Source organism: Cebus imitator, unplaced genomic scaffold (assembly GCF_001604975.1).
Source record: "Cebus imitator isolate Cc_AM_T3 unplaced genomic scaffold, Cebus_imitator-1.0 Scaffold146, whole genome shotgun sequence".
Lineage (NCBI taxonomy): Eukaryota > Metazoa > Chordata > Mammalia > Primates > Cebidae > Cebus > Cebus imitator.
The window spans coordinates 3,069,872-3,087,261 of NW_016107461.1; positions in this window are offsets into that span (position 1 = coordinate 3,069,872).

Sequence of the window (17,390 nt, forward strand, 5' to 3'; positions counted from 1 at the left end):
TGCCTTATCATCAGAGATATCCCCAAAATCACTAAATTATCTCATTTTGGCATCCTTTCCTAATTTTAGCTGCTCATTCTGATCCACAGACACAACTGATGCTCAGATATCTGGAAAACTATCTATGGTTATCCAACATCCTGACTTTATGCTAATCCCTTTTCTGAGATTCAGGCATTCAACCCACCTTGGCATCTAGTCATACCTCTCTCTTTGTCTCTGTCTCTCTTTCCAGCACCACTGTAAATAAGAATCTGAAGCCCATGACCACACATTTGAGATGTGCTCCCTTGTTTGATTGCCCTCATTATATATATTCATTTTCTTTTGGTCAATTTTAATTCTGCATGGGATACTGTGGTTCCCTTTCTAAGTCCCCCCTTTAAGACTAAATCACTAAATTTCCTAAATGCTGGAAATGTTGCCTCATGATGTTTCAAAGCTGAGTCTACACTAGTAAAAACCATAATCTTTAAGTTATATCTAACTGACCTAGTGTCTGCATTTTTCTGTCTTACATCTGAAATCAGGCTACTCAGAAAAGGGACTTATGGGCCAGGCACAGTGGCTCATACTTGTAATCCCAGCACTTTGGGAGCCTGAGGTGGGCAGATCACCTTAGGTTAGGAGTTCGAGATCAGCCTGGCCATCATGTTGAAACCCTGTGTCTACTAGAAATACATAAAAATTACCCAAGCAAGGTGATATGCATCTGTAGACCCAGCTACTTGGGAGGCCGAGGCTTGAACCTGGGAAGCAGAGATTGCAGTGAGCAGAGATTGGTGGGTGACAGACTGAGATTCTGTCTAAAAGAAAGAAAGAAAGAAAGAAAGAAAGAAAGAAAGAAAGAAAGAAAGAAAGAAAGAAAGAAAGAAAGAAGAGAGAGAGAGAGAGAGGGAGGGAGGGAGGGAGGAAGGAAGGAAGGAAGGAAGGAAGCAAGGAAGGAAGGAAAGACAGAAAGGAAAGAAAGAAAAGGAACCTATGTAGAAAAGCTTTATTAGCTGATGTGCTAATAAAGCAAGCAAGTAACAAACAAACCCTGGCAGTTTTAAAACTGTCTACACTCTAGACTCATTTCTTTCATCATTCAAGTAAAGATAAGAGTCAGGTAAGCAGCAAGACTCCCTTCTGTGGTTGTGTAGATTATGCCCGTCAAAGCCCTATGTAACAAATTTGCATTGCAGCCTCTCTGAATAGTGCCCTCAGAATCTTGGTGTGCACAAGCTGCACAAACATATGTGCAACTCCACTAGGCAGGTTTACGTTTTTCTCTTCAAAACTGCATTGTATGCTTCTTTAACATGATTTCTCTAATGTAAAACTACTCATGATAGTTGGTGGTATCGATAAATGGGCACAAGAATGTAATTGCAGGTCATAACTCTACCTCAATTCACAGTTGTGAGTTGGAGTGTTCTTACAAATGCCTTCTAGCAAGTCTGTGGCCTGATCATTGGAACTTGAAATGAATTTTCTCTTAGAAAGTATACTATAATGATGATCAGAATTCCTATTCACCAAGGCCAATTAAATCTATAATCTATAATTTAACCTAAGTAGGAAAATAATAATGATTTTAATTAAAAAAACAAATCACTGTTTATTTCATTATGGTGCCTGGCTCATGTTTGGTACACAAGAAATATACATTGAATGGTAGATAAATTAACAAATGTGTTTACAACATTGCTTCTATGGAAACATGTTTCAACAGGTCATAGCTACCTTCAGACATTTGTATCCTCCACACATCTTTTCTTCTATAGCTCCAATCTCAGCAGCTGGATCAATATTCCATCCCTTTCCAGACATCAGTGGAAGAAGACATAAAGTACAGGGATTTCTAGCTCCTCAGACTCTGCAGAGGCCTGAGGATAGCAATGTGGGAGGAGCCACCTGCTGGAGGATTCTCTGTGATGGCAGTGTCTTGGGAGACAGAGTGGATTTGGAAAGCTGTGGAAAAAGGTGGAAGAGGGGCAGGAGCCACAGCTCTCCACGGTGGCTGTCTACACAGAGCTTCCTCCTGTGGTGTTGTGGGAGGGCAGCTCCTTTAGCAGCAGTATTTCCAATTCATAGAGTGATGCCAGGGGAACACAACTGCTCCTTGGGGGTAATGGGAAAATGGTCACTTTACTGACCTCAGGTATGCATACTCTTTAAGCAGCCGAAAATTGTGCATCTTCAGAAGGGATGACATTCTCAGACTGGGCCCAGATGAATAGTGGAATAGAGCAAGTCTTTGAAGGCAGATATGTAACTGCAGGTAGAAACTGGTCTGGCAATCAGGATAAAGCATTTAAAACAACTGGCAACAGCATGTGGCATCAGAGAGGCACAAACAAGGGATTTTCTGTGTTGACTAGAGATTTAGGACTATATGATATTAAAATTATACAAAAAGAGAAGAGAAGATGGAGAGAAGAAACAGGCAGTGTTCGTATATTAGGATTTGCTGATTAGCCGGTGTCGATCACAGGGGCAGGCAGAGCCCTGGTGCCCCAGATATATAAAATAACTGACATTAGACAAAGAAATAGAGAGTGCCTACCACACATTGGGGAAAATGCAAGAACTAAGATTATGGTATAAAATCTCTGCAGAACTGGGTCAAAAAATTAGAGTCAGATAATTTTTTTTTTGTTGTTGTTGTTGTTGTTGTTTCCTGAAAAATTAGAGCTCCTTTACTTAATATAGTAGATCAAGGTGAGTGAGAGACTTGGGAGCCTAAATCTGTTCGCGGAAGCACATTTCAGGTTTGGAAAATCAAAGGGCTGCAGGTGCACAAACCAGCAAGCGAAAAAACCCAGGGAAGGACTGTTAGGCCATCTATACAGCAGATTTACTTCATTTTCATTTTCTTCTGATTTCATCCCAGTTTTTTTGTATATTAATGTATTTATGTGCATCAAGCCTCTCTTTAATTTTATGGCCTATAGGCTACATTTCTTAAACTCCGTTCACATGTAAATTGGATGTTTTCCTGTCCCTATCTTTCATCCTGTGTAGGTATATCTACATTCTATCCTATATATGCTCTCTGTCTCTCTGTTTCTGTCTTTGATTTTTAGGCTTTCAAATAGCAGTTCTGCTTACCTTTGCCCAATATCTGATGTAGCACTTTGTGCTATTAGAGAGAGTATATTCTAAGTAGAATTTCACATTGGTAAATATGAACTAAAAGACAAAAGAGTATTTAGTTTGATTCTGATTGCCACATTGAATAAACCATGAAAATCACCAAAGTCCATTAAGAACTGGCAATTGATAGCACTTACGAAAAACTCTAAAGTGACGATACATAATTATTTTATAGAGTTTGGTGATCACGTACAGTTTTGGATTTCTCAGAGTAGAATTATTAACAAGAAGATATACATGTTTTTTTTTGAATTTCAAAATAAATTAAGCCTTTGATGATTACTAATCTGAAAGGAGAGGAAATCCAAGCTCAGTAATAGAGATGAACTATGTCCTGAACATGTTGAAAACTCAGCACACATGCATCTAGATATTCATAATGGCTTTGAGCAGAAACTGTAAAGAAAATTAAATGGCAAACAATCACAGTCAGTGTATCCTGCAGGTCCCAGGTATTTCAACAGTTCTCTTATGGTAATTGAAGTCATTAAATTAAGAATCAAAGCCATTTTTAAGTATGTTTCTGCTGTTGTAAAGATTTGTTGACTACTAATGAAATAAAAAAAGTCAATTAAAAATCAATTATAATAGGTGAATTAAGGAAAAAGTCCTAATAATTTATATTGGACAGTTTTCTAGAAAATTTACATAATTTAGTATATGTCGATCAATTTTCAAGAAAACAATACAAATTTCATATTTTCACTAAGGTAACAATAAATGGATTTAATGCAATCTCAGAATAATCTAGCAAGCAAGGACACATAGGTAGAGGAGTCATTCTACTTTCTGAAACTCACTGTATTATGTATAGAAGTATACCATTACACTTTTAAATTATTATTGCCAAATTCCAAACCAGAATATGATCAAGCCTCCAGATCTAACTACCGATTTATAAGAAATAGAGAAAACAGAATAGAAGTTAAATGTTACCAAAGGGATACAATTAGCAAATTCCATATTCTGGGAAATTATATAGAACAAATGGCCTGTTTCCTCAGCAAATAAACATTAAGAAAAAAAAAAGTTTAGTTTAGAGGAGGGAGGTTTAGAAATTATAGGAGAAGTTTTATTTTAACCAATTGTAACATATGGATCTTATTTGTATCTTGATTCTAATAAACATTCTATAAAAATATTTGAGACCATCAGGGAATTTGAATACTAATTGATTATATCACAATATTAAACATTATTCTTAAGTTAAATATTGTCATAAAAATATGGTTATGTTTCAAGATGAATGCTAATTATTTAGAGAGATACACTGAAACATTAAAAGGAAAGTAATATGATTTGCAAAACAAACAAGAAGTAGCAGGAATTAGCAAAAGGTGTAGGCAAAGAAAATTAGTCATGGGTTGATAAGGACAGATGGTACATGGGTTTTTTTGTTATCATAGTTTCTATATTTGTATATATTTAAAATTTTTCACGTAAAGCAGTTGAAAAGATAGCAGTACAGAAGTTATAGTTACTAAATATTGATTGCTTAGTATAGAAATATAATTAATCATTTTCAGATTAAATATATGTATTTATATATACATGTATATTATATATATATATATATAGGTTTATATATATGTGTGTGTATATACCCAGATTACTAATCTTACCCTCTAAATCAAATAATTTTTCTATAAATTCATTTTAGTTTTTTTTTAATAAAAACTGCCACCATCTCTGTTAGCAACTGTCCTCTAAAATAGTAGTGCTAATCATTAAGGGAATCATTAAATGCTTAAGACGATAATAGCAAGAGATTTAACACAATAGGGTCCCCATTTCTAAATTTAAGAAAATTATTTAAATAGCTACTCCCCAGTTTTATCAAATTTAGTGCAATTTAATGCAATAAGCCAGGTTATACTTATTGATGAATGTGTGAGGAATTTTCCTATGGGTTAGTATACATGCTTCTTAAATATTTCATGGAAAATAAAACTGACAACTTTCCTGTGAGAGGCACTGTCAATGATATCTGTTAATTCTTGTTTTAGGATATAGGTAAAAATTAACTATGAAATTATATATGTGTGTGTATAATTTATATATATATATATATATATATATATAAATTACACAAAATAATGGATTTAAAATTAATTAGAAAACCACCTATACAGAATATGCCTTGGTAAGATACAAACACATACTGAAACCAATAAAGGCCAATAATTTTGGTGAAAAACTGTAACCTCAGAAATAGATTTATATCATAAGATGCTTGTGGAAGTTTCTCTGAGATTTATTTTGGTAATCAATCAACACTGACCTCTGTCAAAACCTATTCTCTTAATGTATCTAGGGGGAGAAAAAGAAATTAGTCTTATATAGTGAGGAAGACTGTATAGTGAACTAATGACACAGAGCAGAGGCTCTGGAGGCAGATGACCTGAATCTGTTCTTAGAAGTGAGTGAGACAGCTGCTTAACATCTCAGTGCCTTGTTCGCTCTTGTATAAAATTCAAATAACAGTTCATAAACTCAGAAGATTGAACAAATGAATTACTACTGCTTATTAAATTACAACAATGCCAGCGAAGAGCAAGTATGCATAGGTCATTGGCATTATTATTATTAAATAAGTTATTAGAGTAATAAAAATAAAGTTAACTCATAGAAATCTTTAGCTTTGGTTTTCATTCATATATCAAGAGGAGACTATTAGACGTATGTTGCTTATTTCTGTGTATGCATTGATTTAAAAAATAGTCAATAAGTGCCTACTGTGTGCCAAGAATTGTGCTAATAACATCACCTCCTGTCCACGAGATGCTTTTGGACATACAAAGTATTGTAGACACATAAGTGTCCCGGGAAATATGAAAGAAGCATGCAGAGGTTACAGCAGATGAGCAGAGAAAGGGGTGAGTAGTTTGATCTGAGGAGAGTGACAGAAAATCTCTAGGAAAAAGGATAGTATTCTAAACTCTCCAGTAAGGTAATTGAAGATTTCTTCACTAGATAGCCAGCATCCAGGAGAAGACAAGACTTCGGGGCAGCAGGAAAAGTTGTCAGAGAGACACAAAAATCCAAAACAGCTTTCTGGGCATAGTGCATTCCTTTATTTCTTCATTCATTCAGCAAATGGTTTTAGAATGCCAGACCTTGCAGATGTTTTACTGAACAAAACAGAAAACATATGTTTTTATAAAATGTATATGTTATAAAAATAAAATAAATAAACTAATAAGTATAATATCTCAAGTAGTGATTGATTTTGTTTAAAAAACAAAGCAGAGCATAAGGATAGAGAGGGCTGGGGAGGCAGAACCTTTTTAGAAAACCAGTCCACTAATAACATTTGAGTAAAGACCTGGGAGAAGTGAGAAACCAAGTAGGGTGGAATAACTGTTCAAGAAGAAGAAATAGCAAGGCCAAAGATTCTGAAGCAGTAGCTAATTTGTTTGAGAAACAGCAAAGAGTCCAGTATGGCTGATATGTGGTGATTTAGAGGGAGAGAGTTAAGGCCCGAAATCAGAATGAAGGGACGTGGAAGAAACAACATATAGCCTTTCAACATGGTAAGAACTTTAAATTTTATGTTGACTAGAGGATTTTGAATAAAGATATACCGTTAAGTTTTAAAGAAATCTAGATGGTGTATGATATGATTGCAGAAGGCAGGAATGGAAACAGGGAAACAAGACATGGAGTTTTCACAGTGATCTACATGACAGATATTGATGCATAGAACAGGGATAGTAGCATTTAAAAGTGAGAGTCCATCAGATTCTGAATGCATTTTGAAGGCAGTATCAACAGGATTATGTAACTAACCTAGAGAAAGAAAGAAAGTATTCAAAATTGATCCCAAATTTCAGGGCCTAAGCAATGGAAACATATTTCCATTTACTGGGGTGATAGAATTGCTACTGAGAAATAAGATTTCTTTTGGACATGTTAAATTCAGGATGCCTTAGTACATGTCAGTAGGGATGAAGCATGCCCCAGTACCTGCAATGCTTGGTATCACTGGAGCATCAGACTCAGTGAAGACACAGTGACAATTTTGAGAAATTATGGGGAATTCCTTCTCTCTTCTCTGCTAGAGATGCCATGTTTGCACTAAAAAAAAAAAAAAAAGAAAAGACCATCTATATATTCTTTTCATTTTTCTGTTTTCAAGAAAACAATAATTGGAAAAAATGCTTTATTTTTATTCTATTATTGAGTTCAAAAAGAAATACTATAAATGTTAATATTTCTTTTGAAATGTTTTCCTTATTAAAAAAATCAACATTTAGATACAATTGTTATTAATTATAAACCCCTATAATTATAATTATCATTACCCTATGATTAAATTAATTATGGTTATATAATTATAATTACAGGTTTATAATTCATAATAATTTAATCTAAATGTTGATTTTTTTAAATTATTAATCCCCTAGATAGGGACTTATCATTTTGAATAATATTATTTTATTATTTTGAGTAATATTGATTTAACAAATAGTAAGTGCCTACTATGTGCTAAGAATTGTGCTTTGTGGATGCAAGTGTGAATAAAATCATCCCCCCTTCAGGGGCTTACTATTTTGAGTAATAAAATAGGTGGTTCACTAATTTAATATTTTAAGTAATTTGCACATAAAAGACAACTCTCATTTTTTGAAAAAGATAGTCACAGAAAATCTCAAGATTCTATTTCTTTTTTTTTGATAATTGTATATAAATCTGAGACATACCTGATATATCAGAATTTTGAAACACAGCTGTTTGGAAAAAATTTTAATGAAGTGTCTTGCTTTGCAAGTTATCACTAATAGAGAAAAGTATATATTTTGCAACTGCTAACCACTATTTTGAATGAATGGGTATATACATTATTAACAACTCTATGCAGCTGTTTTCTTTTGTGAATTCTAGCATGACTTATAGCTTAACAAACAAGGAGATGGACTGGGCGCAGTGGCTCACACCTGTAATCCCAGCACTTTGGGAGGCCAACGCAGGTGGATAACCTGAGGTCATGCATTTGGGACCAACCTGGCCAACATGGTGAAACCCTGGCTCTACTAAAAATACAAAAATCAGCTGAGCATGCTGGTGGGTGCCCATAATCCCAGCTACTTGAGAGACTGAGGCAGGAGAATCACTTGAACCCAGGAGGAAGAGGTTGAGCTGAGCCAAGACCATATCATTGCACTCCAACCTGGGCAGCAACAGTGAAACTCTCTCCCTTCCAAAAAATAAATAAAAATTAAAACAACAACAACAACAACAACAACGAGGTGGACAAAATGAAAAGTAAATACTTCAATAGATATATATCCTAAAATATTCACATTTGAAACATTGGAAAATGTATAGCATGTAACTGGAATGTCATTTTGAGCAAACATTGAAGAGATGATAATACTCCAAAAAGAAGCTAAGTTTTTTGTGGTTTTCTAAATATGAATTTTATCTTCTTTGTTGAAAAATTAACCAGTAGTGATAGTTTGTCTTTGACAATTTTGGTTTTGCCTAGAGATCAGTTTTAAATTTGTCATTTATCTCTGCTCAAACAGGAATATAAATAATGTAATAACAATTTTATAATATTAATAAAACCATATTAAATACTACACTACTCCAAATGACATTTTGATAATAGTTCTTATAACTTCTCCAGTAGATCTGTGTTCAGATATAAACTCAAAACTAATTGGTCTTAATTTTTTCCAGGCTGCCTGTGAATTTAATGCTGGTTCACTGGGAAATAGATTAAAATTTATGTGGCAATACCATTAGCACTTTTGAGGATACCAGATTACTTACATTTTAAGAGTGTAAAGCATAACAGAAATAAAAGAAAGAAAGAAACAAAAATGAGCTTTCATTCCTCTTTCTCACTATGAAAACAATTTTAAAGAATCATGTGTTTACAACTATTCTTCATACACATTAAATGATGGCACTTTGAGTAATGGAGCGTTATAAACAAATAAGTGGTCATTTTATCAAACTCTGAAGAATTTAACAGTTATCAGTGGTGAAGACTGCTACGAACTGTTGCTTTGTACCTATTCTCTTCTTTCTCCTCTTTGTAGTGACATTCTTGAATTTTTGCTGGGCATATGTTGATCCACTGAGGGGCTGTATTTTCTAATCTGACTTGTAGGCAGATGTGGCCTTTGTGTGTATGTTTAGGCTGATAATGTCAGGAAAATGTTGTAAGCAACTTCAGTGTGTTATCAGTTTAAAAACAAAGCTGTTTTCAGTGGATTACTCTTCCCTTCCCACTGCTTGAGGAATGACAAGGCCCAAAGCAACACTGGAAATCTGGTAGTGAAGATGGCACAATTGTTCCCTCAGAAGGGCCTGCCCAATTTAGACGATCACAATAGAGTGAAATATTTTTCTCCCATATGTCAGCACAATATTCCGGAATCTCCTGGTGGTAACAGCTTAACTTGTATTCAACCCAATAGATAAGAGTATTCAAATGTTATTACTGAAGGACAAAAATCTTCACAAATATTGGCTGGGCGCAGTGGCTCACACCTGTAATCACAGCACTTTGGGAGGCCGAGACAGGCAGATCACTTGAGGCCGGGAGTTCAAGAGCAGCCTGGCCGATATAGCAAAACCCCATCTCTATTAAAAAATACAAAAATTAGCTGGGTGTGGTGGTGCAGGGCTGTAGTCCCAGCTACTGTAGAGGCTGAGGCAGGAGAATCACTTGAATCCGGGAGATGGGGGTTGCAATGAACCAAGATCATGCCGCTGCACTCTAGCCTGGGTGACAGAGCAAGACTCTGTCTCAAAACAAAACAAAACAAAGCACAGAAAACCTAACTTTACAAATATTTAGTGTCCACGGCATAAAATAATACAAATATCTTGAAAGTTGCTGAGCTCCCTATTTGCATAATGCTAAAGTTTTATCTATATTGCAAGTATAGGCAGGTTGCCTTAAAGGAAGGCCACAAATAAAAAGGAAAGAAAAATGGAAATAAGGCAGGGGTGGGGGGGGGCGGGAAATAAATAATCTGATTAGAAAGAAACAAAGAGCTGAAGGATATAGAATGTTGAAATTTCAGTATTAAGAAAAGATAATATAAAATTGTTATGTGACCAGAAATAGTTTAAATAAAACTTATTTTAATAAAAAGCGCTTCATATATACCTAAGATCCTTTTCATCTTTTCCCCAATATAAGCAAAGAATCATTCCCATGTAATCTAGAGGGGAAAAAACTCACTATACTTCATCAAATAAGCACATTAATAGCTATTGAAGATACGTATGCTGAATGTGCATAAAAGCAGGCATAAGTCAAACTGATTTTCAGAAATAAATGTGTATTTCTTTGAAAATGTCTATTTAAATGAGTATCTGAATAATATTCTGTTTATTTTTTACTGCATGTTTGAAATAGTGATGTGTTCAATTAAACTGACAAGCTTCCATGAGCTCCTCATTTTTCAAATTTTAAATAAATTTGAAATTATTAATTTCACCTGTAATTAAATTGAATAAGAAATCCAGAGGAGTTTCAGACAATAGGATTCCCATTGGGCAAGTATTGAATCGTTGCCTGTTTAAACGTCACATAAAGATGAGATCTTTAGACCCTAGTATCCTCTTTTCTGTGCACATTATCTAATGCTAACACCAAAATTTTCAAAATCCTATTTTCTTTCCCTCATGTAATTTTTCATGATTAATGGCAAATTTCACAGCTCTGTTTCTTTTTTATTTTTTCTTACAGAAAATTCATAAAACAAAACCATATTGCTTTAAAGAACACATGATTAGTTTTTAGAAGATAAGTGAAAAATCTCTAGTTTGGCTACTATAAAAATTATGGGCAGCCACTAAATTCTGTATACAACACGAGATGTAAATTAGCTGATCACCAACGTGTGTGTTGCCACAAGGTAACAGTTACTAAACTTGCAGGAAGAAAAAAGACAAAGAAGCAAATTAGTGCACGATGACAAGAAGATAAGACGTTTGTTCAGTTGTATGTTGATTGGGCTTTGCCTTGTCACTTGTTTTAGCCTTCAGTGCCAGTTGTTAACATTTTTATGAAACAGGCATTTTATGATATGTCTTCATTTTATTGCTAGGTAAACTTCTGCGTGGTAGCAAGAAAAAAAGAAAATAGCAACAAATGCAAATAGGGCCACATTTTTCTGAGAGCATAAAACTAATGTAAGTCAGCCTGTCAACAAAGATTCAGAGCCAAAATGGAAAAAAAGAGTAAAATGCCTTATGTGATTTGTTCCACTGTCCAATTTTACTGAAGACTCCAGCTCCACAATTAGAAGCTGATGACAGCTAACCATATTTAACTTGAATGTGTAGGTTCTTTTAACAAAAAGCACTGATGGAGATTTTCACATTTCACGGAGTACAATGCCCAAGTACTAAAGTTTCAGAGTTATTAAAGAAAAACTTGATAGGAAAATATAAAACATCGAATAAGATGCTATCCTTCATACATAAATATAATGTTAACAGCCCACTGTCAATACAGCATACACCACTAAATTTCTTCCAATTGGCGATGATGGATTTACATTCATGAATTCCTAACTCGCTTATCCCTCAGTGATCAGCCATACACAAGATGCCTGACTGGCAACTGTGGTCACGGAAGAGGAAAACGCACAGGAACTCATGAAACCCAATCACATCACTTAACAGTCACTAGTATGGTCAAGAAACCAACTAGAGACTAAAAAGGAGGTATACCAAGAGAAAAGAAAAAAGCATTATTGGACAAGATCACAAGAAATGAATTTTAACCAACAATAACTTTTTTATATTTGCAGTTTGTAAATAAATTTTATATTCATTTTCTTATTCAAAATTTAATGTTCTTAGCAAGTAGGGTTTATAATCATACTCATATATATGAAATTATGACAAAGAGGTATGATCTAGTTAAAAGTCAGATTCAGGAGATAGAATTACCTGGTGGCTAAGACTTAGTCTCTGGTCTAAATTCAAGACCAAGGTCAACATTGAAAGAAGCTTTGTGACCTTCCTTAAAGACATTTATGGTCTTTGAACCTAAGTGTCTTTATGTATTAAGTAGCATCTGCCTGATGATAATGTTGAGAAAATTACATAATGTAATCACATAAAATGCTTCATGTTGTGCCTAGTATTAATAAACGTTAATCTTATTTATACTATTAGTTTTATTGTTGTTATCATTCCAAATGTCCATGGCTGTTTCATTGCCTCCTGCTTGAGATTGTAATCAGGGTATGTATATTAAATAAGACTATTTTACATAAAATAACAATAATATAAAATTCCAGATAAATGAAATTCAGCTAAAAATGTTCTTATTCATGGAAGTAAAAGAGGTGAGTTCTAACTCTGTCTTTGCCACTTTTCACTGTGATACTGGGTGCATCAGTTAACTTCACTGAGTATATTTTTGCATTTGTAATATTGGTTGGTAAAATGTGCTCTACTGCACTTACTGAGTTACAAGGATCAAATGCTAAAGGACATCAAAAGCTAGAAAGCACTGCACATGTGTAAAGTGTTTTTAGTACTTAGAAAATAATTGTTGGTGAAGTCTAATCTCATTATGGAGCTCCTCTGGCTTCTCCACCATCTGTTATTCCCTTGCCAATCTTCAACTGAATTGTGACCTAACAACAACTTCAAAAAGTAGGCAAAAGAAAATGACTTTCACACATGGCACTTTGTGTTTGCAAACATTTCTCTCTCAAAGTGATTTTAACAAAATTAGAGGCACCATTAGTTAAACACCAAGCAAAATACTGATGTATCTAATTTACTCTATCATGTTCAATGTGATCATAGGAGTCAAAGTGAGGAGACAAAATGGAAACTTTTAGCCAGCATATGTGTTTCATTGTATGTTGGGTTATGAAATCCTGATCTCTGATTTTTTAAGTAATTTCTCTTTTGACTCTTTTCAGCAAAAGTATGTTTGAACATGTGCTAAAGTATAAAACAATACAACTTTGGAGCGATTGTGATTAATTCCATCCTGCCTTGTGATTTGTTAGCAAATATGTCAACTCCAGTTTGATTTGAACCTTTTCAATTTATAAGAGCTAAAAATATATGGTTTGGATTTCTAGTCCCTACATGAGAAATTAGGACTTCAATGAGGAAAAAAGTGACGTTGCTAAGAGATTGTGTTTGTTTGAAATATGTACTCAAGAGTAAAGAAGCAACATAAAACATAGAATCATTTAATGGGTATTTATTTAACATCATCTCTGTATCACATACAGTTCTAGATATTGCGAATAAAGCAGTGAACAAAAGAACAATTGGTGTCCCTATTAAGTTTACATTCTCAGTGTATTATGCAAGGTACAGAAAAGGCAGATAAACATATTGTTATGGTTATATATGTACATGACTGAAACCTTTAAACTCACTCTGTGTATGTGTTTTCTCAGGGTTGTTTATTAAATGCTGTTTGTAAAAGGTGAATTAAATCATTGGCTTTATTTAAAGATCACTTAAGGAAATACTTCTGTTTATCTCTTGAAGCAGATAAAACTAAAATGCTTTCAGTAAATTTGGAAGTCAGGAGTACGCCACATGAATGATTCTTAGTTTCTTTATCTTTGTTGAATAACCATTCCTTCCATATCAGAATGAAGCGTCCTCAGCTTCCACACCATGTTCTGCAGGCTGCTCCGTGCCCCCACTCTGTCTTTACATTCTACTGGCATTCTAGTGTGTGTTGGAGGGGAATGGGTCACAGTTGATAAAGACCTCTGAAACTGCTGAGTTCTTGATCCTGATCTTCTTCTCACTGTCAACTCGCTCTACTCTGGCCCACACCCGGAATCTTTCATTCACATGTACCTGCCTTGCTCAATTCTGCTCTGCATTCGAGATTCCTTATCCTTCACCCCAGGATTCCTGACTTAATAGACAAAATTCTTGACATTTTTTCACACAAACTATTTTAACTTTATCCAAACCCATTTTATTTAGTCCCCTCCAGGCCCACTCAGGGACATGATTCTCTTCAGAAATATGAAAATAAATAAATAAATAGAGCCAATTAAGGAATCTGCTTCCAGAAAGAGCCAGGATTATTACTTGCCCTCCTCTAGAAAAAAATGATGTGCAATATATCGACACATACAGGGTCACATACACATGTACATATACATGCACATATGCATACACATACATAAATATATGCATATATCTTTTAGTAGAAAATAAACCATTTATATGTACATAGACTATTATCTCCATTTGTACACAGTTGCTAGGTCCCAGGATGTAGCTATAAGTTCTTTCTTCACTGCTATTTTTCTTTTTTAAAAATTTTATTTGTTTTTTTATTTTTAATTTTTTTTTAATTATACTTTAAATTCTGGGGTACATGTTCAGATTGTGAAGGATTGTTACATTGGTATTACACATGCCATCACGGTTTGTTGCATCCATCCCCCCATCATCTACATTAGGTATTTCTCCTAATGTTATCCCTCCTCAATTCCCCCACTCCCTGCTATCCCTCCTCAGCCCCCCCCATCCCCCAACAGGCTCTAGGTGTTGTGGTGTTCCCCTCCCTGTGTCCACGTGTCCTTATTGTTCAACATCCACTTCAAATGAGAACACGTGATGTTTGGTTTTCTGTTCTTGTGTGTTTGCTGAGAATGATGGTTTCCAGCTTCATCCGTGTCCCTGCAAAGGATGTGAACTCATCCTTTCTTATGGCTGCATAGTATTTCATGGTGTATATGTGCCACATTTTCTTTATCAGTCTATCATTGATGGGCATTTGGGTTGGTTCCAGGTCTTTGCTGTTGTAAACAGTGCCACAATGAGTATACATGTGCATGTGTCTTTATAATAGAACAATTTATAATCCTTTGGGTATATACCCAGGATTGGGATTGCTGGGTCATATGGTATTTCTGTTTCTAGATCCACTATTTTTCATTTGATTAAGCGAATTGATATTCGCCTTAGAATAATGAACTAAGAAATCAGAAATATACCACCTCAGAGGATTGTTGGGATAATTAAATGGGCCAATATATATAAAATGTAAATGTCTTATTTATTTGTAATCACTCTTCTCTTGAGGAAAGTAACTATGTCTTTGAGGATCTCTGAATTCTTATTTCTCTGTAGCCTATATTTGGTCCTGCTCTTCTGGGAATCTGATTCTTCACTCTGAACTTTGGATGTGCTAGGACCTTTCAGCCCTCCTGCCTTCAATGCTTTCTTTGTTTGAAATTTAATAAATTTAGTCAGTGCAATTTTAGGTTCACAGAACAGATACTATAGAACATTTGTATATACTTTTCCATTTTTCACTCTCCCCTCATTCCATGACAGATTCCCCTATTATTAACACTTTCCATCAGTGTAGTATATATGTTGTAATTGATAAACCAATATCAATTATTGGTAAATTTTTATTAACTAGAGTCCACAGTATACATCAAGGTTCTCTCTTAGGGTTGTACAGTTCTATGAATTTTGACCAAGGCTTAATGGCATATATTTACCACATGATATCAGACAGAATGGTTTGACTTGTTCATCCCTATCTTTGCTGACCTTAAACCCTGGAAACTACTCATTTTTTAATTTTCCCTATAGTTTTTCTTTTCCCAGAACATCATCTAGTTGGAGTAATAGAGTATACACTCAATACTGACTTCTTTATCTAATAAATACACTTAAGTCTTGTCCATGTCTTTTTGTGGATTGGTAGGTAGCTTATTTATTTTTAGCAATGAATAATATTTTATTGTATAGATGTATCAGAGTTTGTTTTTCCATTTGACTATTTAAGGGCATCTTGGTAGATTCCAGTTTGGGCAATTATTAATAAAGTTTCTATAAATACTAATGTGCAATTATTAATAAAGTTCCTATAAATACAGTTTTGAGTGGACATAAGTTTTCAACTCTTTTGGGTGAATGCCCAAAACAAGAATGCTGGGTCATATGGCAAAACTAGATTTTAGTCTTGTAGCAACTTGCCAAAGCACCTCACAAGATTACTGTAGCATTTTTTATTTCCACCAGGAATGTTAGAGTTGCAATGGGTTTCTGTCATTTCAAAATGTATCTCGTGGTATCACATTGTTGTTTTAATTTTTAAATTCCCTAACATTGAGCATTTTTTCATGTGATTATTTTGTGTCTCTGTATCTTCTCTGGTGAGATTTCTGTTCAGAGCTTTGCCCATTTTAAAATTAGGCTGTTTTTTTTGTTTGTTTGTTTGTTTTTTGTTTTGAGACGGAGTTTCGCTCTTGTTACGCAGGCTGGAGTGCAATGGCGCGATCTAGGCTCACCACAACCTCCGCCTCCCGGGTTCAGGCAATTCTCCTGCCCCAGCCTCCTGAGTCGCTGGGATTACAGGCACGCGCCACCATGCCCAGCTAATTTTTTGTATTTTTAGTAGAGACGGGGTTTCACCATGTTGACCAGGATGGTCTCGATCTCTTGACCTCTTGTTTTTTAAGTTTTATGAATTATTTGTATATTTGGATGTAAGTCTTCTATGAGATATATGTTTTAAATATTTTCTCCCAGCTTGAGCCTTGTCTTTTTATTTTCTTAATGGAGTCTTTTAAGGTCAGATGTTTTAAATTTTAATAAAATCTAACTTATTATTTTCTTTCACAGGTCATGCTTTTGGTGTTACACACCTAAAATGCATTGTCAGTTCCAAGATCACTTAGATTTTGCCTTTTATTTTAAATTTTTGTTATTTTTTTCTTTGTATATTTTTTCACCCATCACAATTTATTTTATCTTATTTAATAAGATAAAATGGAAGGTCCAGAGATTTTTTTAAGGAGCCATATCATATAGCATGGGGCATTCAGAATGACCTTTCTATTCCATACCCTGCTGCTGATATCCTGTGACTTTTGGGAGTAATAATTATAATTCATTAAATGACATTTCTGGACCTCAATTTGACAAAGTAATACTTTCATAGTATATTATTAACATGTAAATCTTGAATTCAGGTGAAATTAAACATTGAGCTTTGTTCTTCAGGACTGTGTTGGGTATTCTGGGTCTTTTGTTTTTTAACATAAACTTTATAATTCATTTTTCCATAGCCACAAAATTACCTGCTTAAATTTTTATTGGGATTGTGTTGACTCTATAGATCAACACAATCCAACAACAGGTTGGAAGAGGTAACATCTTAAAAATTAGCCTTCTTGTCTATGAACATGGAATATATCTCCATTTGTTTAGACTCTTTGATTTCTTTGAATGGACTTTTGTAGTTTTTCTTATAT